At 40.9% G+C, this 27,081-nt stretch overlaps 1 long non-coding RNA gene and 1 pseudogene across 2 annotated transcripts; both read right to left on the bottom strand.

Annotated features, from left to right (window-relative positions):
* Positions 1-400: 400 nt before the first annotated feature.
* On the bottom strand, positions 401-24,567 carry LOC115594648 (uncharacterized). 2 transcript variants are annotated; one of them, XR_003986536.1, is made up of 6 exons: positions 24,495-24,567; positions 15,229-15,341; positions 14,602-14,842; positions 6,699-8,462; positions 5,291-5,988; positions 401-1,431 (listed from the first exon to the last, which is right to left on the bottom strand). It is a non-coding gene; the product is annotated as an uncharacterized LOC115594648 (long non-coding RNA). The 2 variants fall into 2 exon arrangements; XR_003986535.1 differs by lacking the exon at positions 6,699-8,462.
* Positions 24,568-26,108: 1,541 nt separating this feature from the next.
* On the bottom strand, positions 26,109-27,066 carry LOC115594709 (heat shock cognate 71 kDa protein-like; annotated as a pseudogene).
* Between the last annotated feature and the right edge of the window lie 15 nt (positions 27,067-27,081).

Raw genomic sequence — 27,081 nt, 5'->3', positions numbered from 1 at the left:
TCCTGCTCTGCTTTTATATGTGATGGTGACATTCTCCCTGAGTCCTCTGTGCTTTTTCAGATCAATGCTGAATTCAAGAGAATCACCACCGTTCCACTTCAGTCCAAGTGCCTGTCTCAGCTAGACCTCCAATCTGACAAGGCTGCTCCAAAGGAGAGGAGGACAGAGTCACTGCACAAACCGCTAATGTAAGTAATGCAGGCCTCCTACAGTCCTAGAAATGTTTTTTAAAGAATTACTGCCTTTTATTTTTTATTTTCTTTCTTTTCTTTTGTCCCTTCAATCTTCCTCTACCATGGAGTACACGGCAAGGCTCGCACAATCATAGAAAAGTTGACAAATACTGTGCACCCTGTCGTGGAAATTTTCTGCTCTTGGTGAAGAATGAAATGGAGACTTCTTGCCGGCCGACAAAGTTTTATTTTCTTTGCAAAGAAAAGGTCAATCAACATGCGAGCGGTTCAAAATGAAGAAAGACCCTGAACATCAGGAAACTTGAACATTTATCCCTGAGGAAAAACCCACCCCTTGGGTGTGTTTTGCATCCTTTGTCTGCTGTGGGGTCGGCCCCCCTACTCAGAATGTCTTTTCACACTCTCGTCTTTCGCAGGTATCAGCACCGACATCCTGGGGTGTGATTGAGAGGTCTAATCAACACAATTTAAAATACAAAAGGGTTTGCATGAGAAAGTGAGAGGTTGGGTGTCTCCGAAACTTGAAATGTAATTACAAGGTCTAGACATTAAAATACACAAATGGGTAGCAAACAAAAGATCTGATACCTTGGGGGAAAGCAGGGTGTGGAGGCATCTCAGGTAAAAAGGGAATATTAAAATTTACCACTACACTTCCCCCTTTTGATTATTCATTAATCACAACTGAAGAAAAAGTAAAAATAAACAAGAAATAAAAATAATAATATTTACAAAATCAAATAGACGAAATGAAATAATGATAAAGAAATAAGACAAAACAAAATGAGAAAATGAAATAAAATAAAGACAAAATGCAACTTTAAAATCCTACTACAACTTATTTATCCGACACATTAATTCACGTAGATTTTAAAATGTATCATCATGGCAGTCATTTAGTTAGAAGAAAAAGGGTTCTGTGTGTCTAATTGGTGTTTGTTGAATTCACGGAGTTATCCCTCGTGTTGTCCTCACGTTGTTCGTTCTTGTGTCGTTTGGGTTGGCAGCTGAGTCCCTCTGTTGGTTCGGGGACCTTCCTGCAGTGGCTGGCGTGTATCCACGTTGTTCTTTCAGCAATCTTCACAGCGGTATGTGTTGTCAGGAGTACTTGGAATGGACCTCGCCAGCGTTTGGAATGCCAATGTTTCCTTCTCAGGTCCTTTATCACCACCCAGTCACCAGGCTGGAAGTCATGGAGCGATATGGAAGCTGGCGGTGGAAGGGCTGACTTCACCTGCTGAGAGATTTGAGAGAGAGTGGAAGATAAGTTTTTGCAATATTGTAACATATCATCTTCACATAGGCCAGTGGAGGGGAGTGGCCTGGATACAGGCTCCACTCCTAAAGATGGAGGTCTGCCGAAAAGAATTTCAAAAGGACTCATGTTTGCTCTGGATCTTTTCCTTATTCTCATGTGTGTTAGGACAATAGGCAGAGCTTTTGTCCATGGCAGTCCTGTTTCGTCATAACATTTTGCTAATTTGGATTTCAGAGTACCATTTTCTCGTTCAACAGCACCTCCACTGGCAGGATGGTATGCACAATGTTGTCTAAGGTCAATGGCAAGAAATTCACTGATTTGGGTGATTGCAGAATTGACAAAGTGTGTACCATTATCGCTACTCAGTTTGGTTGGTATTTCCCATCTAGGAATGATTTCTGTTAACAAGGCTTTTGCTACCACTTGACTGTTTTAGTGTTTTGCTGGAAATACTTCAACCCATTTTGACCACATGTCAACCATCACTAAGCAGTATTTCTTCCCTTCTGCTGGTGACAGTTCTATGAAATCCATCATCAAATGTTCAAATGGTCTATTTGGTGGTGGATGAGCGGCGTGTGTGATTGTTTTGGTTTTACCTGTATTGTGTGTTGCACAAATCATACATGATTGACAAAACTTCTGCGCATAGGCTGAAAAACCTTTGGTGAACCAATGTCGGGTTATGGTATCCAACATCCCCCCTTTTGACACATGGTCCAATCCATGTGTCAACTTTGCAAAGTGAGGAAAGAAATGTTTAGGTAGACATGGTTTGTTATCGGACCCTTGCCACACTGCTTCTTTCTGTGTGGCACCGCATCGTTTCCACAGCGTTTTTTCTTCTGGTGTGGCAAAGGTCTGTAATGCTTCGAGCGAGCTGGGTATGGAGGATGGAATTGAAACAAACAAAGGATTAAGGATAATGGGTTGGAGTGCTGCTCTTTTTGCAGCCGCATCAGCTCTTGCGTTTCCTAGGGAGATAGGGTCAGAGTTGTAAGTATGAACAAGACATTTACAAACAGCAATTGAGGTTGGGAGCAAAATGGCATCTAGAAGAGCTGCAACTTTGTCATGATTGAGAATGGGTTTTCCGTCAGATTTTAAGAATTGTCTGTGTTTCCACAGAGTGCCAAAATCGTGTACAACACCAAATGCATATCTGGAGTCAGTGTAAATAGTTACAGTTTTGTTGCTTGCCAGTTTGCATGCCTCTGTCAATGCTATCAGTTCTGCCGCTTGTGCAGAGTAGTGGGAAGGGAGTGAATCTGAGACAAGAGTTTCATGGTTAGTGACAACAGCAAATCCTACTCTGTTGCGACCGGTTTGTGGGTCACGTGAGGCAGATCCATCTACAAAAACAACCAAATCAGGGTTAATTAATGGGGTTTCTTGTAGATCTGGTCTTGGAGAGCAAACCTGTTGGAGGACAGCAACACAATTATGTTCCTGTCCGTCGTCGGGCGTAGGGAGGAGAGTGGCAGGGTTTAAAACATTGCATCTTTTAACAGTGATGACATTTCTAAAAGCAGTGTTATATCTGAGCCATCTTGCTGTGGAGAGGTGAGAAGTTTTTTGTTCAAGTAAAATCATGGACACAGCATGTGGGACCAGGAGGGTTACATCAGAGTAACCCACAATGTCTCTGGATGCCATAACTGCCTTTTCTGCAGCAGCAACAGCTCTGTGACATCTTGGGAGGCCTGCAGCCACAGGATCCAGTTTTGAAGAAAAATAAGCTATGGGACGTAGTTTATTTCCGTGATCCTGTAACAAAACAGAAGTCATGCATCCATTTTTTTCATCTACTGTTTGAGTAAACGGCCTGGTAGGTGAAAGATTGTTCTGCTTCAGGAGTCCATGTGATCTTATCTTGTGACTGCAAACTATTGCCATGAATGAGGGAGGCGAGTGGAGCCTCAAGAATGGCATAGTTTAAAATGAACTGTCGACAATAAGAGCACATTCCAAGAAATGACATCATTTGTTTTTTTGTCATAGGTTTTGGAAGATTCTGAATTGCATCTACTCTGTTTGGTGAAAGAGTTTTTCCTTCAGAAGTGATGACATGACCTAAGAAAACAACTTGTTCCTGGACAAATTGTAGTTTCGACAAGCTGGCTTTGTGACCACTTTTAGCCAGATGTTTCAAGAGTTTGACTGTGTTGGCTTCGCATTGTTCCTTGGTTGGACTGCAGATCATAAGGTCGTCAACATACTGTAGTAAAGCATTATCTGGAGAGAGAACAAGAGATTCAAGACTTTGTTTGAGAGCTTCATTGTAGATGGTGGGACTCTCACAATATCCTTGACACAAGCGAGTGAATGTGTAGCCTCGTCCATTGAAGTTGAAAGCAAACCAAAATTGACTTTCTGGGTGGACTGGAACACTGAAGAAAGCATTAGAAAGATCTACCACTGAAAAGAATTTCGCAGTTGGGGGAACTTGAGACAGGATGGTGTAAGGATTTGGAACATTTGGAGCTCTGGGTTGGACTGCTGCATTAACTGCTTGCAGATCTTGAACAAAACGCCATTCTGTGGGTTGATTCTTATCTCTGATTTTTTTGACAGGGAACAAAGGTGTGCGCACTGGAGAGTCATCACAGGGGATAATTACTCCTGCTGCTTTAAGGGACTCAAAAACTGGCGTTATGCCATCGATGGCTTCTTGTTTTAGTGGATATTGAGTCTTGCAAGGTCTAAAGTCAGATTTTGGAGTTATGACAACAGGTTCACAGTTTTTGATGAGGCCAACATCGTACTTATTAACAGCCCACATTGTCTTAGGGACTTCCTGTAGGGCGGTGATAGCTGCAGCTTGTTCTTCAGACAAAAAAGAAAACGATTTAGAAGTGCTTTCAGGTACCAGCTGGATTGTTTTTGTAGTGTGCACAACAGATGTTAAACCTTTACAATAACACTGCAGTGTTGGTGAAAAAAAAATAGATCGATCACATGTCTTTTGCCAATCGGCTGCGCGGACATGATTTTATGAATTGGCCCAAATCTTCCCAGTTATCTGATGTGTGTTTTGCAAGTGTTATGTGTGGGACTGAATCAGTTATGGTGAACATGTTGGATTGAGCTGATGTGAGAGAGATTGATATAGCACATCTGTGTTGTGTCCAATATATGTGTGATAGTTTAAGCTTGTCAAATCTCTCTCTCAGCCATCTTTCCTCAAATGGCTCGTCAGGTTCTGGTGACACATGAGAGGTACAATGCAGATCCTCTGGTGTCATGAAATCAGTTGCAGTTGTTAAAACTGTCTTTTTAGCTTCTGTGACTAATTCAGAAGAGACTGTTAGTTTCTGCAATTGCCATTGATATGCATAAAGCAAATTTGAATTTTGGTGAACAAAGGAGTGTGAAAGACTTGGTTCCAAATCGGATAGTCTGTGAACTTTCACACCTTCTGGGGTTGAGATTAGGCAAAGGCCTAATTTGCACATTAAATCTCTGCCCATGAGATTAATGGGACAGACTTCAGAGAGTAAAAATGCATGTTTGAAATTTGTATGTGGTCCGTCCTCACATTTAAGTGGGACAGTGATGTTCTCTCTGATTGTTTGACCTGATGAACCAACAGAATATACATGTTTTCCACTCAGTCTTGGTTTTGTAGTGAGTTCCAGAGCTCTTATCACAGAATGTGTGGCTCCTGAATCAACTAAGAATACAACATTTTGTTCAGCAATAGTCAATGTATGTTTGGGAAACCTTTTGAAATGATCAGATGTGTATTGAACATATGTTAAAGCAATTGTGTCTGAGCTCCCAATAGATTGTGTGTTAATCTGCTCAATATGTGTGTGTGAGTGTGGTGCGGTACCTCCTTCTGGTTTCACATGTTGGTTGAGCTCGTCAGCAGGAGTCCATCGCTCGCCGACAACCCCTCACCACCGTCAGTCTGATGTCTGTGGGATTGATGATCTTGATATGGGACATTCACGTTTCCAATGTCCAGATTGTCCACAGTGGTAACAGACGTCATTGGGATGTTTTCTTGCAGATCTGTTAGCATTGTTTTTCCAGTTGTTGTCTTGGCTGTGTATTCTTTGTCTGCGTTCACGGTGTGGTTGCCTGTAGTCTCGGACTGTGTTATACATGGTCATTGCTGCCATGTGAAGTTCCTTTTGAGTTGTCTCTTCTTTTTTTTTTTTTTTTTTTTTTTTGAATGCTGTAGGATTGGGCAGATGTTGAGAGGCTGCTGTGATGTCAGCCGAAGTCCATGCACGGAAAACCAATGTTGCACCTTCTGGTCCAGAAACTTCAACCATAGGCATGTTGAAGGCTGCCTCTTGATTCGGATGACGTAGTCTATGTGCGATTGGAGAAGGTGGTTTGTCTGAAGAATTTTTTTGTTTGAACAGGCACATCAGGATGAGCTGCTCCCGAACTTGTTTGTTGTGTCATGCTGAAGGGATCTGTTCCTCTTCTCTCGGTTGTTGTAGAGTTGTATGGTGGTTGAGCTGAAGGATTGTAGGGTGGGTTGCCGTTGAGGTCTGGGTCCAGCTTCAAAGCCGCCAACTGTGGAAACAAAGAGGAAGAAACCTGCGAGTCTGATGTTCTTTGTGTGTGTAAATCCTGACTTTCATTGGTTTCAGTTCTTTCGTGTGGAAAAGGAAGTTGTTTCTGCATTATTCTCCTATTTCTTGCATCTGCTTCCGTTTTCCAAATCTGTAAACATTCTCTTTGATCTTCTATAGTTTCCAATTTATTTTTTTTTTAATTTTTGTTTTTTTTTAGATAATTTCTTTTTCCTTCTCATGTCTAGTTCTTTTTTTTCTTTAGTTTTTCCTCTAATAGTAATATAGTTTTTAAACTGAGAGATCCCCCTATTGGGAATCCAAACTCAGCTGTCCAGACATTTAAATATTTTAGAGTTTTATCCCCATATTTCTTTCTCATTATATCCACAATTGCCCCCTCTGGAGGTCCCGCCTCAACAGAGCCTTTACTCCCCATTCCAGCTGTGGAGGTCGTGCACGACAATTTCAATACAGACGTCTACGTAAGGACCACTTCGTTTTTTTATATCAATATAATAAACCCTAACCCGCACAAGTGATATAAGCGTAACCCAAAGTATTTAAACTTTGATCCCTGAGTCATAGACTCAGATACAATTGTGGATAAAACAAAAATTAGAAATATTATGTCAAATTAAATCCCACATTTGAAGAGAAAAGGAGTTAGAATGTCAATATTTCAACATTCACCAGATAAATTTCGCTGACTTGTTGTTCGCAGAATTCCAGCAGTGACAATCCGGGGCGTCTGCGGTCAGTCCTTCCTTCTCAGAAGAGATTTTTGAGGTTGGAGGCTGGAAAGCTTTTCTCTTCCAGGATGGCCTGTCACTGTTCGCGTTCCGTCCCAGACGATCACCTGAGGAATCCCGCTTCTGACACCAAATTGTCGTGGAAATTTTCTGCTCTTGGTGAAGAATGAAATAGAGACTTCTTGCCGGCCGACAAAGTTTTATTTTCTTTGCAAAGAAAAGGTCAATCAACATGCGAGCGGTTCAAAATGAAGAAAGACCCTGAACATCAGGACACTTGAACATTTATCCCTGAGGAAAAACCCACCCCTTGGGTGTGTTTTGCATCCTTTGTCTGCTGTGGGGTCGGCCCCCCTACTCAGAATGTCTTTTCACACTCTCGTCTTTCGCAGGTATCAGCACCGACATCCTGGAGTGTGATTGAGAGGTCTAATCAACACAATTTAAAATACAAAAGGGTTTGCATGAGAAAGTGAGAGGTTGGGTGTCTCCGAAACTTGAAATGTAATTACAAGGTCTAGACATTAAAATACACAAATGGGTAGCAAACAAAAGATCTGATACCTTGGGGGAAAGCAGGGTGTGGAGGCATCTCAAGTAAAAAGGGAATATTAAAATTTACCACTACAACCCTTAGGACAGTTTATACCAATCGATGTTGTTAAGGCACATGAGCTGAATTAAGACACTAATCTAGAAAATGTCCTTTCAGTGTGATGATGTAGATGCTGGACGAGAGTGGATCATTAAAGGAGTCTGTGTCTACATGGGCAAAGATCCAGATAACCTTCTACAGGAATATGTGGTATGTATATGAATCAGTGCTTACACTCTTCTTCCACTCTTCTCTTATTCCCATTCTTGATCACTTGTGCTGAAATTATTTATCAATTAAAATAATATTCATTATAATTTTCATCATCAATGGCTTACTGTTTCATACAAGAAATATATACAGTGTTTCTGGTTGATGCTAAATGAACTTAAAGGTAGAATGAACGGTTCTCAAGATTTTTCGGTCAAATTCAGCAAATATCTCATGGCCCACCAGCTGTCTCATCTGTATGTGCTGAAAGAGAATCCTGTGTTCATACACAGCCATGGATCTGTAAATGTGCAACAATGTGGCTCAGACTGCATTAAAAGTGGTTTCTCATGGAACAGATAATGGTTCCATTTATTAAATGTTTATCTTTGCCTTGATTCTAACTTTCACCTTAGCTAGATCTATAGTGTTACCGTTTTATGTTTATCATTTTCTTGATGGAGCTTGGTGAATAGTTTTGATTTGGCTAACTTTGGTTTACTTACCTTTTTGTCTGTTTTGTACAGAGCCTGGATAGCAACGCCATCAATGAGGCCATTGAAGACACCACACTCTAAGAAATGCTTCATGGGGTTAGTAAGTATAGCTCAAAATCAAGAGCTTTTTCTGCATAAAAAAACAAGTTTGTTATGTGTATACATTATAATGAGTTTATAACTTAATTTGACACGTTGGCCTAAATTGAAATAAATAAAATAGTCTTAACTCAATAATACATGAATTTTTAACAGACATTTCTGCCTTAACTTAACACAGAGGTGTATTCAGTTAACACAACTTAAAAATCTGTGTCCGTGTTTGTTAAAAGCTAAGTACGAGGCTGACCTGCTCGGACATGTTTAGCACGAACAGATCATGCGGCATGCTTGTTGGAAGCATAAGGTTGGAAGACAGGACCTAGCAGAGCACAGAGAAGGAAAAACGCAGTTTGCAAATTTTACGGCTTGGTGAGTACAATTTTGACTCGTTTTATTCACAACAGCTAATAACTGCATCAGCAGACAGTACAAGAAATCGTTTTACACAATACTAGATGCTTTTTCTCGGTCAGCAGTGGTAATGTATAAGCTAGCGGTAATGGTAGAAATTTGGTCTAACATTAGTGTTTGTTAAGTTTTGGTTTATGGTGGTGTTAATTGGCACTGGTTTTCCGTAGTTTTAACTTTCAGAGGAGTTAATGTTTCTTTCAAATTTATTTAAAATTTGTAGTTGTGTTGAACGTTTGAGCAGCAATAGCTTCATGGCTAGGCCGTTGTAGGTGACTGAGCACACATTTGGTTTGTTAGTCAGCCATTGCAGCAGCAAGTGCAGTCTAAAAACAGCGTTGAGGAAGCAAATATTGTTGAGATGCCACAGGAGTGGTCATACCATAATGGAGCTTGTTGGTATAACAGCAGGAGTGTTTTTTTTTAAATCTTGAATCGTCAAAAATAGTTTTTAAAAATTGTACTGTTATATACACAAATTGTAGGCACCACAGCCTTCTGAATGACCTAAATTCAAGTAATTTAAACAGAACCGCTAGTTTTTAAAATAAAGTGGGCCTGTGAAATTTGGAGATTTGAAACACCAAGAAAGACAGATCTGTTAAAGCATTATAGACTTAGACATGGTGGAGAATCTCGCCCTTGTCTTTATTTGGAGTGCTGTTGCTCATTTAAAACATGGGGCAGCCTGCGAACCCATCTGTCACTCCACCCGTGATACAGTGACATTGTCCACTGTACTGTCATTTAAGTGTCCATGTTGCCCCTTAAACACTATCTCCACAGCAAGAGAATACTTTGAGCATATTGGCCGTCATTTTAAGAAACAGGAAACTATTTGTTGTGTTTCTGAAAATTGTCCTTTCAAAACAAACATTTATGGAACATTTGCTTCTCATAGGAGCCGGAAACACACTCCTCACACTATTGATGACTTAAAACCTGAGCTTCTGAAGAGGGGACAATCCTGTGAGGGTGCAGTGAGTGAAGATGTTGAAGATAATGACTGTAAAAATGTTCAATCTTTCTGAGACAGTTTTACAGTGCTATTTTATGTTGTAAGTTTCCTGACTTATTTTATGATGGCTACATTTTTGTTTACTGTTAAAATTTCAATAAATACTCAGTCCTGTTACTATAAGTGAGATGCTGACTGGTGTTTGAATAAACAGTTAGATCATAAAACTGGAATTTCTATGTGTGATTTATACTGACTTAGATAAATAAGTTCTTGTACTAAAAAAAATTAATGTAACAATTTGCATGGACATTTCTGAGTAGAATGAAATGAAAAGAAATAAGTTAGAATAACTAAAAGGAGTTATTTTAACACAATTAAAATTAAGTTGGTTCAACTTAAATAAGCTTGTAGAGGACAAGGCAAATCATGTTGCTTGTACTAAAGTAATTGAGTTGGCCTAACCAAAGAAGTTTTGTGGCATGTACTCAATACTGGCTAAGTTGAAATAACTTAAAAATATCCATGCAAATTGTTACATCACGTTGAGCCTAGGGATGTGAAATCGGCCCTGTCTTCAGATAATTCGATCGTGGCCACTGTCGATCGCCCATAGGCGATCCAATCGCCTGAGAGGGCGGGCGCATTTACGTCAGCTAAAAAAAAAAAAAAAAAAAAAAACACTCGCCTGGCACTAACATGGTTGACAGCAATTTGGTGCCAAAAAGGAATGCTAAATCGGCTGTTTGGGCATATTTCAGGTTTATCCCGGATGCCAATGGTGAGCCTAAAGACCTAACGCAGCCTATTTGCACAATATGCAAAAAATGTGTGCCTGTGAAGGATAAGCAGACGACAAATTTATTTGGGCACATACGAGTTCATCACCCCTCCGAGGCCGCAAAACTGCCTCCAACCAGCGCTGCAAGGATCAGGTGCTGCGGCCGGATTAAGCACAAATGCATCTCGGCAGCCCACAATATCGGCAGCTTCTGCAAAATCAACCAAATACAAGCAAGGCAGCGAAAGATGGGCCCAGTGTACAACAGCTGTTGCAAGATATCTGGCGAAGGAGTCAGTCCCATTTCAGACAGTTGAGAGAGAAAGTTTCAAAAAAATGCTGGCTACACTGGATGCGCAATATGAGCCGCCTGGCAGGAAATATTTCTCGGAGACCGCTATACCATAACTATATGATCAGCTGAGAGGGGAAATCACCAGCGAATTAAAAGAGGCCAACTTCATTGCTCTAACTACCGACATGTGGTCGAGCACTAACATGTCTCCCTATGTGTCTATATCCGCCCACTATGTTTCAAAAGACTGGACATTAAAATCAAAATGTCTTGAGACAGCTTTTGCACCGGAGAGTCATACCGCAGCGGTGCTCGCTGAAGTACTCCAGGATGCGTTGCAAGCATGGGGAGTAGGAGAGGAGAAAGTGGTCTGCATCACCACCGACAACGGAGCCAACATCGTTGCAGCTGTTCGTGATCTGAAGTGGCCATGGATCAGCTGTTTCAGGCATAATTTGAATTTGGCGGTCAACAATGCCTTGAATAAAGAAAAAGCCAAAACGGATCGGGCGTTTGGTGTGTGTCGCCAAATAAACGGAGCCTTTTCACACAGCTGGCAAAGGCGGCAGCAACTCAGGAAAGAACAAGAGCAACAAGGGATAACGAAACCGCTTTCTCTGATAACTGTAAGTAAAATATAGCCTAATACAAACGAAAGTAACTAAATTTTGGCTTTTACACTACATACATAGCCGTTATTCCATATTAAACACGTTTTTTTTTTTTTGTTTTTGTTTTTTTTAACTAAGCGATTGCCAAATCTGTTTCAATCTAGTGTTTTTCTGTTAAAAATCATACACCATTGGCCAGCTTGGAATGTTGTCACTCAAAAAAGAAAAAATAGGGTAATTTAAATAAATAAACAATAATAGGCTATTTTGATAATGAACAACAACAAAAAATATTTTTACACAAGGAACAGGGCATTTAGAAAGTATCAATACCGCTATTGCGCTTGTAACCATTTCCCCGTTATATTTTCCCTTGTACAATAGGATTGCGCAACGCGCTGGGGCAGCAAGTATGCTATGACAGACAGGATCCTGGCCCTGCTGCCTCACATCAGAAGGGTTTTTGACGACGACAGGAGCCGGCGCACACTACCAACCATAAGCTGGCAAGATGTAAGTGTGCTGGAGGCAATCAAAGAGGGACTGAAGTCTGTCTCTGAATTTACAGACATTATGTCAAGTGAGCGTGAAGTCACCATCTCATCGTTGCTGCCTCTGCTGCGCCTCTTCTTGGCACAGTCATGTCTCCTGTTGTTGCAACGCCGGAGCAGCGAGCACACACCGAAATGGCAAATTACCTCCAAGAAGAGGTAGCTGATGGAGAAACAAATGCCCTTGAATGGTGGAGGGGCAACGAAAGCCGCTTCCCCTTGATGGCAAAAATGGCACAGAAATATTTGTGCATTCCCGCGACCAGCACGCCTTCAGAGCGCATTTTCAGTAAAGCTGGGAATGTTGTAACCCGGTACCGCAGTCTGCTAAAGCCAGAGAAAGTCAACATGCTTGTCTTCTTGTCAAATAATTTGTAAGCAAAAGTACGCAAATTTTTTTTCACTTATTTTTTGTACAGTAGGTTGCAATGTTTTATTGCTTAATGTTTTGTTAAGCTTTAAGTTCGTTCGAAATAATGTCTAATGATAGACAAACCTCTATTATTTTGAAGTGATTTTATGTTGGTAGCATTTATATTTTTGTAAGACAATCTACCCTCGTACTGAGCTTTTCCGTTTGCACATTATTTCGTTTATTACAGCCTATTATTTATTTAGAAATATAGGTTTTGCGCCACATCTGCCTGAGCCTCTTGGCGAATTATTTCCGCTGTAGGCTCCTTATTTGTTTTAAGTGACAACTGTGTTGGCAGCTGTAAGCAGTCACTTATTTATTTACTTATTTATTTAGTCCATGTATGACAGAAGTGTCTGTGGCTCAAAATTTTATTTTGGTTTAGTTATTTGTGTGAGGAGCATTTCATGTACGCACGCTGATCTCTCGACTTAATAAAGTTGTTGTACAAATATATGCGTGAATTATTTCTTTTGTGACTAAAAGAAAGATAATGTAGCACAGCACTTGTGGCGCATAAAAAAGTGTTTGGTAAACAAGCAAGAAGACGAAGAACAGAGGAGTCGGGGGCGCGCACCTCCGAAAAAAAGTGAGAAAGAAAAAAAGATGCAACAGGGTGTAATTAAGAGTTTAATATTCACTCCTCAGTTGCACAGATCAAAGGGCTCTGTATGCAGACACGTTGCTCCACGAGGAAAATGTTAAAGTACAAAGTAGAGTGCAGGTTCTAGAGATTTTTTTCTGTAACATCTTATGGCATTTAATTAATTAAAGATCGCCATTTGAAAAAAAGATCACGATCCTCCCTTCGATTGCCGATAGACGATCCAATCGAAAATCACTCCATCCCTAGTTGAGCCAGCACATAATTTGTTAGAGTGCACTGTTGGGATCTATGTTGTCAAAGGACATGCTTCAAGTGATGAAGTAGAGGACATTGGCATTGTTCTTGAAGGCATCAAGGTGTTACAAGATCTTGATAATGTAGCATTAGCTGTTGCTATGCTGTTCGGACTGATGTATGTGCTCAACCTTAGCTACCCTGCTGACCTCCGCTACACTTTCGAGGTTATCCAAAAGATTTGGATGGAACTGGATGGAGGTAAGCTTTCCAACAAAGCACTGGCTCTAAGAAAAACAAGCACTCTCAGTGAACTGGTCACACTGATATCACTGCACCCTTTTTTTTTTGTATTTGTATTATTTCTCCATGACGAGTTGATGCAGGGTTTATTACTTTTTGTTTGCAAATCTACTTTGATTTGTCACCTATGTAAAATGATGTTCACAGGGTTAACTGTCATGGTTACATTTTTTTTATGAACACTAGCTCTTACTTGCCTAATTCTGATTTTGGCATATTTTGTTTACTGGTTTACAGTAAAAAATACTTTTATTACTGTTGTTATTTTGTATTTGCTGTTGAGGATGAACTTGTACAGTACTAACTGTTCACAGTTTTTGAAAGTACTGCAATAAGCGATTTGTGGTTTGTATTTTCATTATTTGTGTTTTGAATATACTGGTATTTTAATGGTAATAGCTTTGTATTTCTATGCTGAAGTTACTGTATGTGTGTGTGATTTGTATGTGTGAACACTAGCTCTTACTTGCCTAATTCAGATTGTGGCATATTTTGTTTACTTGTTTACAGTAAAAAACATTTTTATTACTGTTGTTATTTTGTATTTGCTGTTGAGGATGCACTTGTGCACACTCAAAAAAATAACTCTTTGAATTAACTTAAAAAAATCATGGAAAGTATTTCCACATGATTAAATGGCTTTCTTTCAGCATTAAGCTATTTTGTTAGTCCAACTTTGATGCAATTGCATGGGTTCAACTTCATTTATAAGGGTTGATTAAACTTATTTACTAGGTTTGGGTCCAACTCAATTTAATTGTGTTGGGTCAATTAATTCATTAGGGTTTATTTAACTTGTTTCCTAGGGCTGAGACTGACTAAATATAATAGTATTGGACCCACTAATTTGACAGTAGTAAAATTACACCAGTATATTAAGTTGATCCAACCCAAATAAAGTAAGTTGGCCCAACAGAACTGCTTAATGCTGAAAAAAAGCCTTTTAATCACATGGAAATACTTACCATGATTTAATTAAGGTCATTCAAAGAATACAATTTGAGTGTTAACACTTTAAGGTTTGCAGTGAATAGTAACAAACTAAGTTTCAAAGTCTACAGACTGCTTGGTGTCAAGGGTAGAAAGAAACATAAGACAAACGGTAGATATTGCCATAAAATTGTATTTTCCAAATTAGTCAATGACTAACAATGCACTGGTAGTAACACAAATCGAATGATAGTGCAACAGTGTTTTACAAGAGCAACAACACAAAAATAGTTTCTGACAAACTCTAAACACAGCACACTGCTTCCCCTTATTTCCGAAAGTACTAAGAGAATGAATCACAGTACCTAGTACTTGCAGTTGAACGGCAGACAGGTGTGGTCGGACAGCACACTCGTGCAGTCGGATGGATGACACAGGTGTGGTCGGACAAGACACTCTTGTGGTCAGATGGAGGACACAGGTGTGGTCGGACAGGACACTCTTGTGGTCGGATGGAGGACACAGGTGTGGTCGGACAGGACACTCTTGTGGTCGGATGGAGGACACAGGTGTGGTCGGACAGGACACTCTTGTGGACAGGAATTGCTATAATTATAAAAATAAAGTGAGAGAACAATCAATTAATGCCAATGAAAGTTAGCATGCAATCACTGACAGACCTGGATCTGGACAAGTGGAACAGGTAGCTAGCTCACAGACAGACAGGAATTGATGAATCAATTAGATATGATTAATAAGTTAAAAACATATACAGCGGGATATTTGTGTGATTGTGTGAAGCAGGTGTATGCTGGTATGATCATGTCAATATGACTATCAAGAGATAATTTTCACTATGCATTTTTTTGCATAGCTCACGCAGGATGTGTTTATAGAAATACTGTCACAAGTAAAAGTCCTGCACTGAAAACGTTAGTTAAAGGACAAAAAAGCAGTAACCCCCCCACCTCCAACACACACATACTTCATACCTTTTTCAGAAAAGATGCAGACACCAATGCAATTGAATGGCAGACACAGGTGTGGTCGGACAGCACACTCTTGCAGTCGGATGGAGGACACAGGACACTTTTGTGACAAATTGCTGTGATAAATTGAGAGAGATTAATTAATGTCCATGAAGGTCAATTTAGCAAGTAATCATTGACAGACATGCAAACTCAAGTAGTGAAAAAGGTGCTTTTTGAGATTAGAATATGAGAAAAATGTAAATGTGTATGTATTAAATGTTTAATTTGCAGACATACACAGTAAAAAGTGAAACTAGTTACCTGCATGACTATAGCACAAAAAAATCGAGTTACATTATGCTTTTTTAAACATAAAACAAATAATAAATTAACAAATGTAATGTATGTGGTCGGTACATTACTGTCCTCTACCATCTTGACATTATAATTTAATACTATAATATGTAATTTAGTGTAAAAACAAAGACGCTACAAAATGTTAAAAGATTCAACCTTTTCTTTTTTATTACTAGTGCAGTGCCCGTAAGAAAAGTGTATTCCTATAAAAAAGTGAGAGGTTAAGGAGCTTTTTCATGGATGGCCAAATGAGGCTGTGTTTGAAGGTGGGGCGTCAGGGATATTTAGGTTTGTTGTGAAATCTGATATTCCAGGGTATAATTGGCTGTTTTTGACTATTTTTGATTTTGCCATTATATTTCATCTTAAAAGCTATTTACTTGGTGTCATTATTTTCAGCACAACCTCACATGTGTGACTGTACAGTTATTTTTTTTATTTTGACATACTGTATTAACACAATGGACCTAAAATCACAAAAAAAAAAAAACATGAAATCCGATCAGAAAAAGTTAGATTTTTTTAACCACAAATATGTTTAACAATCCATTTTTTATTTTTCATTTATTTATAATGCAAATATAAATTGTTGTTTATCTAAATGTGTGCATACATTTAAAAAATTTACAAAGTTATATGTAACTATTTACATTTAAATGCAGGCAATGCTCAGGTCTGCCTGTGCTCTTTCCAGCTGAATGAAGAGCTGCACTGCCTGCTCCACATTCAGCTTCTCCTCATTAAACAAAAAAACGACTCCACTACTCACTAAACACACTACACCAAACACTACATAACACACTAACTACACACTCCAAACACGCTAAATGTCACAAATCTCTCAACTCTCACACACACCGACCGTCGTAGCATGTCAATCATCCGCCTAGGTCCCTCCCACAACTTCCTGTTCCTCAACAACCAAACTTGCTGCTTGGACACTTGTGACAAAAGCCCGGTTTTACTGTTTCTTCCTGCACCAGAAACAAAGCAAACGTGACGGCGATGTTGTTCGCGAAAAAGCCGGTCCGTCGCCTCAGGAGGTGGGCCGTGTAGCTAGCGGCTAGCTACACACGAATATCCACAGATTCCGATTCCACTTTGTTGTCCGCGCGTCTCCGGATCTCCTCAGACCCGAACAGACTCGGTCCGGACTCGTTTAATCTCATTAATCCACAACAGTCAGTTTAGATGCACAGAACAGAACAGAACGGGACCGAACCGCCGGCAAAATCCCGGTCCAGCTCGCGCTGCTGCAGGTATAAATCTGCTTGTTTCTTAAGGTGGGGGGTCGCGGTGGGCTCTGCAGTGATTGGCTCTGGTGCGCACGTGACTGTAGTGGCTCCGGTGGACAATGCTCGTGGAATTTGTAAACTTGTGGACAAGAACACCTGTCCTTGAAACCCCTTAGCAAGTCAACAATGTGTGAGGTATGTCAAACAAATTAGCAGGCAGCACACCATCCATACAGCCAGGCAACTATCCATGTAATGCAGCTTCAACAGAACAGAAGCTATGTATTAGTTAGGACTAGGCTACCTGCAGTGAGAGGAATTAGGCAGCCTCACATCTACATCTGTCATCATGATAAAATCGAATCTCCTTCTATGGTTCTTTATGAATATGTTGCTTTTTTACTCTTAAAAGTTTTATTGTTCTGACTCACAGTTCACCTCAGCTCAGGTGACCTGCAGGTAGTTGTTTCACTTCACTGCTTCGACGCTGCGCCCCGTGTGTGCTAGTGTGTCTGTGTGTATACAGCACTGACACACACAGACACACACTCATCGGGGACACACCGTCACGTATGAGACAGGTTACCGCAAAATAAACGACACAAGCACCTCAGCGTTTTGAAAGTCGGAGTTTTCTCCTCCGGTGCGAGGCTTCAAACACGTGACGACCCGACACAGGCGAATTGACCGGACCTCGGCGCTCCACACGTTCACCGTCACTTTAGCTGCCACTTCTTCTCATTTCCTCCCTCTTTTCTCCTTTCCTTTAGCTTTATCTGCAGCTTAAACAAACCCACACACTCAGGACGTGTGTCAGACGGTAGACTGACAGGCTGCTTTCCCAACAGTTTTATGATAAATGTTCAAAAAGTACAGATAAGAGTATCGCTGGTCCAGAATCTTAACGGTACCCTGGTACCGACCCAAGTCCGTACCGGTGTGACAGTTTAACTGGCGTTCATTTTAACTGGCGAGGGTCCCAGATGTGCTGGAGGTGTGGTTTGAGAAATCCCGTCTGGAGAGGGGTCCTCGGCCATGTCCGCTAACCAGGAAAAACCTACCGATCGCCCTGCTCATTGATCCAAGTCATGTATATGTGTATTCGTTTTGACGTGGCATGAACTCTACTATTCCACACGGAGATGCCGACGTCTGCGACCTGCAGACCACTGTTAAACGAGCGCTACAAAGCACGCAGTGACAGTGTAGGTGACTGTGACGATGCCTGTCCGAAAAAACGCAACTGTCTATAAATCGTCCAAAAGTGCGTGTTGTCGGTTTCGTATCTTTGTCGTGAATGTCTGTACTCACAAACAACTCATGGGTGGAACAGTATGAGGCATTTGTTCACGCCGAGCGGCTCGAGAGCAGCGTGGAGACGCTGTTAGCTGTGCGGCTGAGTGCGCAGCGTCCAGGTTAACTTGTGACACCTGTTACCATCGGGTATTTCTTTTATTCCGCGCTGCGCTTAAATAGTTACTGAATGAAAGCCACCATTCCCAGCCGCATACATAGTTATTAAGCCAAAGTCAAGTCGATGTGAAACCTGTATGTCATACAGCCTGCTCGTCAAAGAGTCTACAGAGTACGTTGACATCCAGCCAAAACTCAGCGTGACGTCAGTCAGCTGTGGCAATGCGAGAGACGCCCAGATCAACCTGTGATACAAACACCTGTACTGACCGTGACCGTGGTTCATAGGAAAGCCCAGACATGTATCTCACTCTTCTCAAGGTATAACGACGGATATCAGAAGGGAGAAGTTGACTCCCCCTGTGTGTGTGCGTGTGTGTGTGTGTGTGTGTGTGTGTGTGTGTGTGTGTGCGTGCGTGCGTGCGTCTTTTGTGCTACTGTGTTGAACAGTTTGTGAAGCATCCACGTTTTAGAATTTTGGCTGTGTTCCCCATTTGTCATCATTTACAACCACCAAATCAACCCATGGGCAACACACCAGCCCTGTGTTACAGCAGAAAACAAATCCAACATCGTGGTAGACAATATTACATTCAAGATGCAATGCAAGCCCTATGTGCGCTCTCACACAGTACCAAGAGTGAGCCACAGTTGTTACAAAAGGAAAGAAAACAGTAATGTCAGCAGGACTTTATTTTAGCTGTCACATCCTTCACAAAAGTAGTCCCACACAGTAGACCAACACATGATGTGTAACACTACATGCAGCATTTCACTCAATCTGAACGGGAAACACATGATTTTGGCAAACAGGTAAGCTATTTTGCGCCTCTGCAGCGGCTCCCTGCGCACCTCTTTACATTAAAATTAATCTTTTTTATCATCATCAGTGTTTTAGGTCTACAGTGATTCTGATATTCTCTGACATAAAATGTTCAGCCTACACACAGAATTGTATCTGTTTTCATCAAGTTGTGATTAATTGAATGATCCTGAGTTAACAGCATTGTATTTTAAGTTCAAGCCCGGGGTTGATCGCTGTATGTGGTTAAGGATAAAAAAAGGATTAACTTTCTGGAGTGGACTAGAATAAAATGTAAACTGTCTTGTGTTCTTTTTTTTTTGGTTGGTTGTTTTTTAAAATTAGAATAAATAAACACTATGTGTCTTATTTATTTTCAAATGAGGCTACTTTTTATTTGGTATATTTTCACATTTCTATTGTAGGCTACTTCTTTTATTCAATAAATACACCAAAACATGGCATCATTGAAATGGAAAAGCGAAGTTCAAGTATATTTTACTGTAATAGTAGCCCACTGCAGAGTTGCCACGTGACATGTCATGTAAAAATATACATTAATGTTTATTTTGGCTTCTTATAAAACTTGATAGGCTAAGTTTGACTGTCTAGGCTGCGTTACCTTCATTATAATTCACAAATATGTTTTGCAGCCCCAGATTTTTGTGGTGAGGGACCGAATGATTACTTCACTATCTTTTGAAAGTGAAGTTTGCTGACACCTGCCCTAACTTCTGGTGAGGAATCAACTTCTCCCATCTGATATCCGTCGTTATACCTTGAGAAGAGTGAGATACATGTCTGGGCTTTCCTATGAACCACGGTCGATGGTCGGTACAGGTGTTTGTATCACAGGTTGATATGGGCGTCTCTCGCATTGCCACAGCTGACTGACGTCACGCTGAGTTTTGGCTGGATGTCAACGTACTCTGTAGACTCTTTGACGAGCAGGCTGTATGACATTATACAGGTTTCACATCGACTTGACTTTGGCTTAATAACTATGTATGCTAGAAATGCTGGGCGCTAGAAACACTGGTCGCGACCAGCTCCTCAGTGGTCGCGACCAGTTGCTCTGTGGCACAGACCAGTGGTCACTACCACTAGGGGCGCTAAAAACACTGGTCGCGACCAGTGGCTCAGTGGTCATGACCAGCTGGTCTCTGGCACAGACCAGTGGTCACTACCACTAGGGGCGCTAAAGATACTGGTCCTGACCAGCTCCTCAGTGATCTGCCCTGTGGTCCCTGTGGTCTGTGAAGCGGCTTTAGTATTTTCTCCCCTTTCCGGTCGTTTTGACAGCACTGTTAGCTGGATAAATGCCAGAGATCATAATCTTTTGTCTATAAAATACACTATATCAGAAATATCATGATTAATATTGTTATTATCATTGATTATGAAGATCTGTGTGGTCAGGACCAGCTGGTCTGTGGCACAGACCAGTGGTCACTACCACTAGGGGCGCTAAAAACACTGGTCGCGACCAGTGGCTCAGTGGTCATGACCAGCTGGTCTCTGGCACAGACCAGTCCTGACCAGTCCTGACCAGCTCCTCAGTGATCTGCCCTGTGGTTTCTGTGGTCTGTGAAGCAGCTTTGGTATTTTCTTTTCTTTCCGGTCATTTGGCAGCACTGTTAGCTGGATAAATGTCAGAGATCATGATCTTTTGTCTATAAAATACACTATATCAGAAATATCATGATTAATATTGTTATTATCATTGATTATGAAGATATGTGGGGTCAGGACCAGCTGGTCTCTGGCACAGACCAGTGGTCACTACCACTAGGGGTGCTAAAGATACTGGTCCTGACCAGCTCCTCAGTGATCTGCCCTGTGGTTTCTGTGGTCTGTGAAGCAGCTTTGGTATTTTCTCTTCTTTCCGGTCATTTGGCAGCACTGTTAGCTGGATAAATGTCAGAGATCATAATCTTTTGTCTGTAAAATACACTATATCAGAATTATTATGATTAATATTGTTATTATCATTGATTATGAAGATCTGTGTGGTCAGGACCAGCTGGTCTGCAGCAGGGACCAGTGGTCACTACCACTAGGGGCGCTAAAAACACTGGTCACGACCAGTGGCACAGTGGTCATGACCAGCTGCTCTGTGATCTCTTCCGTTGTTTGGACCAGTTGAGTGATCTGTGGAGTGTTTGTTTCTTTGTATTTATTTTTAACACAACTTTTCCCTTTTCTCACTGTGTTAGCAAAATAGCCTAAATGTGAGAAGCCGTTTGTCTATCCAATGTTATTGATTACTATTAATAGAAATCATAATAACAATGATTAAATTGTTATTATTAGTCGTAGTTGTATGAGTAGTACTTTCATTGTAGCTGATTCCGTGGTCTGTCCAGGGACCATGGTCTCTTGCACGTACCAGTGGTCACTACCACTAGGGGCGCTAGAGACACTGATCTGTCCTGTGGTCCTCGTCATCTGCTTGTTGTCTTACTGAGTGGTCTTTGGAGTAGTTATTGTACATTTAATACACCTTCTCCCTTTTCTCATTGTGTTGGCAACACTGTGCTGAATAAATGTAAAAATAAATAAATACAAATAATTATCTTTTGTCTGTCAAATATTATTGATCTTTACAATTAATGGAAATCATTATAGAATAGAACAGAAATAGCTTTATTTTCCCTGAGGGAACATTTGCCTTGGGCACAGTGCTACAATTTGTTGCTTCACAGAAACAAGCATACCTCAACAACAGATAGACATAAAAACAATTATAAAATCAACATTAAAACATCTCAAAACATGGAAGACACTATACATTTTAACACTGACAATGTGGCAGCTTAATTTTAGTTCTGTTGTTCAACAGCTTGATAGAAGTCGGGATGAACAATAACTTCAGTCTGTTTGATTTGCACTTTGGCACTCGGAGTCTTCTTTCTGATAGCAGAGAAACAATAATTAAATTATTATTATTAGTTGTAGTTATATGAGTAGAACTATCGATTATGCAGGTCCATGTCTTCCTGACTGGTTTAAACTTTACCAATGTGTTGCATTTTAAAAGCTTGTCACATTACCCTTTGTATCAAATCTTGGTCTAGAAACTAATATCAAATAAATGTAGCTGATCACTCGATGATTGTTCCAAGGATTTTCTCTGCATAAAATCTGGAAAAAACCCTCTAATCTCACCAGGATGTCAATTGTAGCCTGCATAAAAGAAAACATTTTAGTAGGAAAAAAAATAACGTAAGCAAAGATTAAGACGGATTGTCGGAATGTGCCTGGGAATCCTAGCGAAAAGTGTAGTGACCAGAGGAGTACCGTTTGCAGACAGTGAGCGCTGATGGCGCAAAGACTCATGGGAGCGAATTCTCAAGTGTTGATGAGAAATTGTGGATTTAAAATGAACATAGGTATATGATAAATACGATCACATCTGGCTTCAAAATTGGAAATTGCTCCTGATTTGTCATGAACTGAATCACCAACCGTTTCCTTCATTTCATTGGTTTAAAGGTAGGGGTGGGTGATACTGCTAATTTTGGTATCAATCCAAGTAATTACAGGGCCAGTATTGCCGATACTGATACAGATACTTTTTACTTGAAGATTCCTGATCATTGAATGATTTTGTACTTTTGCCTTTAATTAGTTGATCATGATTATGATAATAATAAAACACAGGACAAAGATTTTAGCCAATTTAGAAACTAATATTTAACATAATTAAATCTATAAATCTATCTGCATGTAGCCTAAATAGGAATACTAATGTTCCTTCCACAGATACACAAAGGGGTTATTATATTCTGCCATATTCATACTTAAGGTTTGAGGGAAGCTATATATATATATATTAGCATAAGTATATGTTTTTGAGTTCCAGTAGGTTAACATTTGAGATTAAATGTGATAGACAATTAAATGTGATAGACAATTAAGATTAACATTGGATAGACAAACGATTATGGCTTCTCACATTTAGGCTATTCTGCTAACACAGTGATAAAAGGGAAAAGTTGTATTAAAAATAAATACAAAGAAACAAACACTCCACAGATCACTCAACTGGTCCAAACAACGGAAGAGATCACAGAGCAGCTGGTCATGACCACTGTGCCACTGGTCGTGACCAGTGTTTTTAGCGCCCCTAGTGGTAGTGACCACTGGTCTGTGCCACAGACCAGCTGGTCCTGACCACACAGATCTTCATAATCAATGATAATAACAATATTAATCATGATATTTCTGATATAGTGTATTTTATAGACAAAAGATTATGATCTCTGACATTTATCCAGCTAACAGTGCTGTCAAAACGACCGGAAAGGGGAGAAAATACTAAAGCCGCTTCACAGACCACAGGGACCACAGGGCAGATCACTGAGGAGCTGGTCAGGACCAGTATCTTTAGCGCCCCTAGTGGTTGTGACCACTGGTCCGTGCCAGAGACCATGGTCCCTGGACAGACCACAGAATCAGCTACAACCCCTGCTGAGTAACTATTTGAGCGCAGCGCGGAATAAAAGAAATACCCGATGGTAACAGGTGTCACAAGTTAACCTGGACGCTGCGCACTCAGCCCCACAGCCAAAAGCGTCTCCACGCTGCTCTCGAGCCGCTCGGCGTGAACAAATGCCTTATACTGTTCCACCCATGAGTTGTTTGTGAGTACAGACATTCACGACAAAGATATGAAACCGACAACACGCACGTTTGGACGATTTATAGACAGTTGCGTTTTTTCGGACAGGCATCGTCACAGTCACCTACACTGTCACTGCGTGCTTTCTAGCGCTCGTTTAACAGTGGTCTGCAGGTCGCAGACGTCGGCATCTCCGTGTGGAATAGTAGAGTTCATGCCACGTCAAAACGAATACACATATACATGACTTGGATCAATGAGCAGGGCGATCGGTATGTTTTTCCTGGTTAGCGGACATGGCCGAGGACCCCTCTCCAGACGGGATTCTCAAACCACACCTCCAGCACATCTGGGACCCTCGCCAGTTAAAATGAACGCCAGTTAAACTGTCACACCGGGACCAGGTTTACATCCCTAGCTAAGATCCACAACAAAGTAAAGACATACAGACGTACAGAAGGGGCTTCTTTCCCACCAGCAGCACAACTGTGTGATTAGCTGGCGGGTGGCTAACCTGCTTGTACTGTGGCGGCTGCACAGCAAATAAACACAAACGTTCATGCTCACTTGTAAAATACACTAAACAATGTGCACACAATTGCGCTGCAAACCACACTTACCGGCAATTCACCACAATTATTATTCCTCCCAGCGAGTTTTCCCATTTGTAATCATCAACACCGCCATGATAGCGAAGAGGTACATGCACATGGTGACGTAGGCTATTTAGTTTAATAACAATAAATAACAAACTATCATTGTGGCCAAATATAGCTGAAAATGATGGACTAACTGATGACATGTATGCATAGTATTTCGTTTGAATTTAGATGGACGATAATTGATTTCTGCTTACCTTTTCCATGTGCATGGCGAAGGACGATGAGGATCTTCTTCCCAAGTCTCCTTGCGCGATTCTCGCGATGTCGCTTTGCTTTTCCCGCCTACCTGTAGAAACTCAATTGCCTCACTCTCTGGCAACATGAATGAATCTAATGAATGTTTAGTTGTTTGATTTCATGCCAAGACAACATGATTTAATCATGTTCACCTTTGAAACATGAAATTATAGCTTACATAACACATGTTACACTTTAGTTAACATAACAGCCCACCAGTTTCCTTATTTTGAGTGCAGTACTAACTGTTCACAGTTTTTGAATGTACTGCAATAAGTGATTTGGGGTTTGTATTTTGAATCTACTGGTATTATAATGGTTACAGCTTTGTATTTCAAGCTAAAGTTACTGTATGTGTGTGATTTGCAAAGTGTTATGGAAGAATACAGTACTTTTTTCACTGAAATCGGTTTTGTTTTTTGTATTTGCACACAAAACAAAAATGATGTCTACAAGGCATTTGGCTGGCTTTAACAAATCAAGTTACATTTAAAGACCTAAACTGGATTGTAAGGAAACAATAAAATTGCTTTTAATTTACATAATACATTTAAATAATATTAGAATTAACAAATTACTAATTGTCAGAGACAAAGTACTAATTCATTGAGAAAAAGAAGGAAATGTTGACAGTCATCCACATTCTTATCATGTGGGACCGATGTACACATTAAAATCAAGTAAATCCAAAGGATTCTTTTTTTCAGTGCAGCAGTTAACCACTTCTCCATCATCACTACAAGTATGGCGACAGAACTGAGCAATTTATTGATGACATCTTTCAGGGTTGTTGCGTTAGATGAAGGATTTTATAGGTTTATTCATGTTGACTATTTCATAGGTGCGGCCAGACAGCTGCTACTTATCTGAAAGTATGTGATACTTGAGTAGAAAAGAGGCACAGGCGCTTATGGATATGGAAATTCATCGAAAAAACACATCATATAAGTCAGTGTAGATGAGAGCCAATTAGGGCAAAGTCCTGACGTCATGAAGGTGGGTCTAGGCTCGCGCAGTACCTGGAGAGCAACTGCGCAACTGCTCTGCAGCCGCCTTGCTCCCGCGATAACTTAAGGTCATGTGACATCGGATGCGGAGCAGAAACCACTCCCATCCAGGTCATTGTGGACACATTTTAAACAGCATGCATCGTGATTTAGGCAGCGCTGCGTGATCTTGAACTCACCTACTGGTGATGTTGAACTCGCCTACTGATCCGAACAGATTATGGATCAATGATGATCCGTTGCACCACTACTTCAAATGTGCAGCCGAAGTCGAAGAACCTGAATTGGAACATAGCTAGTTTTCCGTCCCTCCCACACACCGCACTGATTCACTAGCAAACCGCCAATCAGAATGGTCATACAGCTAGCACACAACCAATCAGAGAATCCAATGGCTCAGACGGTCAACAGCCAATGTTCTCAGACTTTGCAAGTTGAATCGGAGCAGACGCTGTCCACGCGGTGGACATGTTTCAGTTTCTTGAAGACGTTTCTTCTCTCATCCTATTAGTAATGCATTACATTACTGTAAGCATTACTTTTATAATGTGTTAACCCCAAACACTTGTTATACAATATTCTTGTTAGAGTAGGTGGTGAAGGTCTGGGTCTGCTTGGTAGGAATGATGGTGTTATGTTTGATAAGGACAGTCATGACACCTCCAGCAGTCTCAATACCCAGGGACAGAGAGGTGACGTCCAGAAGCAGCAAGTCCTGCACATTCTCAGGGCTTGTCACCAGAAAGGATGGCCGTCTGGACAGCTCTAAAAACAAGATATTGTTAGAGCTTACTGAAGTTTGGGTCATGAAGGCAGATGATGGAGGCTGCCCTCCAATGTGAGCAGTAAAAAAGAGAGGGAAACAAACTGGTGTGTGTGTGACCATCTGGCAGAAGACACTTACCAGCGCTGTAGGCCGCAGCTACATCTGGATTGATGCTCTTGTTGAGCTCCTTTCCATTGGAGAAATCCTGGAGCAGCTTTTGGATATTGGGGATTCGGGTGTAGCCACCGACTAACACGATGTCATGAATCTGGCCTTAATCTATCTTAGTGTCACGGAGTGACCTCTCGACGGGGTCCAAGGTGCCACAAAAGAGGTCAGCATTGAGCACACTTTGGGGCGTCCACTGTCGCTGACAAATTGAAGGAATAAATGTTTTGATGTTCGTTCACATACTTCTAGTTGATTTAAATGTGTCAAATCTTGACAATAATTAATGCATTGACTCTGTGACCTGGCAGTCACATCACAAGATCATTGGAACAAAATAATATTTCACAACATAATATCACTTCAGGCTAAAGTAATCTCACTGAAAACTGTGTTGGTGGGGTTCATGGCAACCTGATTCTTGGCTGCGTCGCCAATCAGCCTCTCACTATCTGTAAAGGCCACATAGCTGGGTGTGGTCCTGTTGCCCTGGTCATTGGCAATGATTTTCACCTTGCCATGCTGGAACACTCCAACACAGGAGTAGGTGGTCCCAAGATCAATACCAACTGCTGCTGCTTTGGACATGATTGCTCTGAGAAA

The sequence above is a fragment of the Sparus aurata genome, chromosome 13, assembly GCF_900880675.1.
Source record: "Sparus aurata chromosome 13, fSpaAur1.1, whole genome shotgun sequence".
Classification (NCBI taxonomy): domain Eukaryota; kingdom Metazoa; phylum Chordata; class Actinopteri; order Spariformes; family Sparidae; genus Sparus; species Sparus aurata.
The sequence above is the reverse complement of the archived record's forward strand: the minus strand, read 5'-3'. Positions and strand labels throughout refer to the sequence as shown.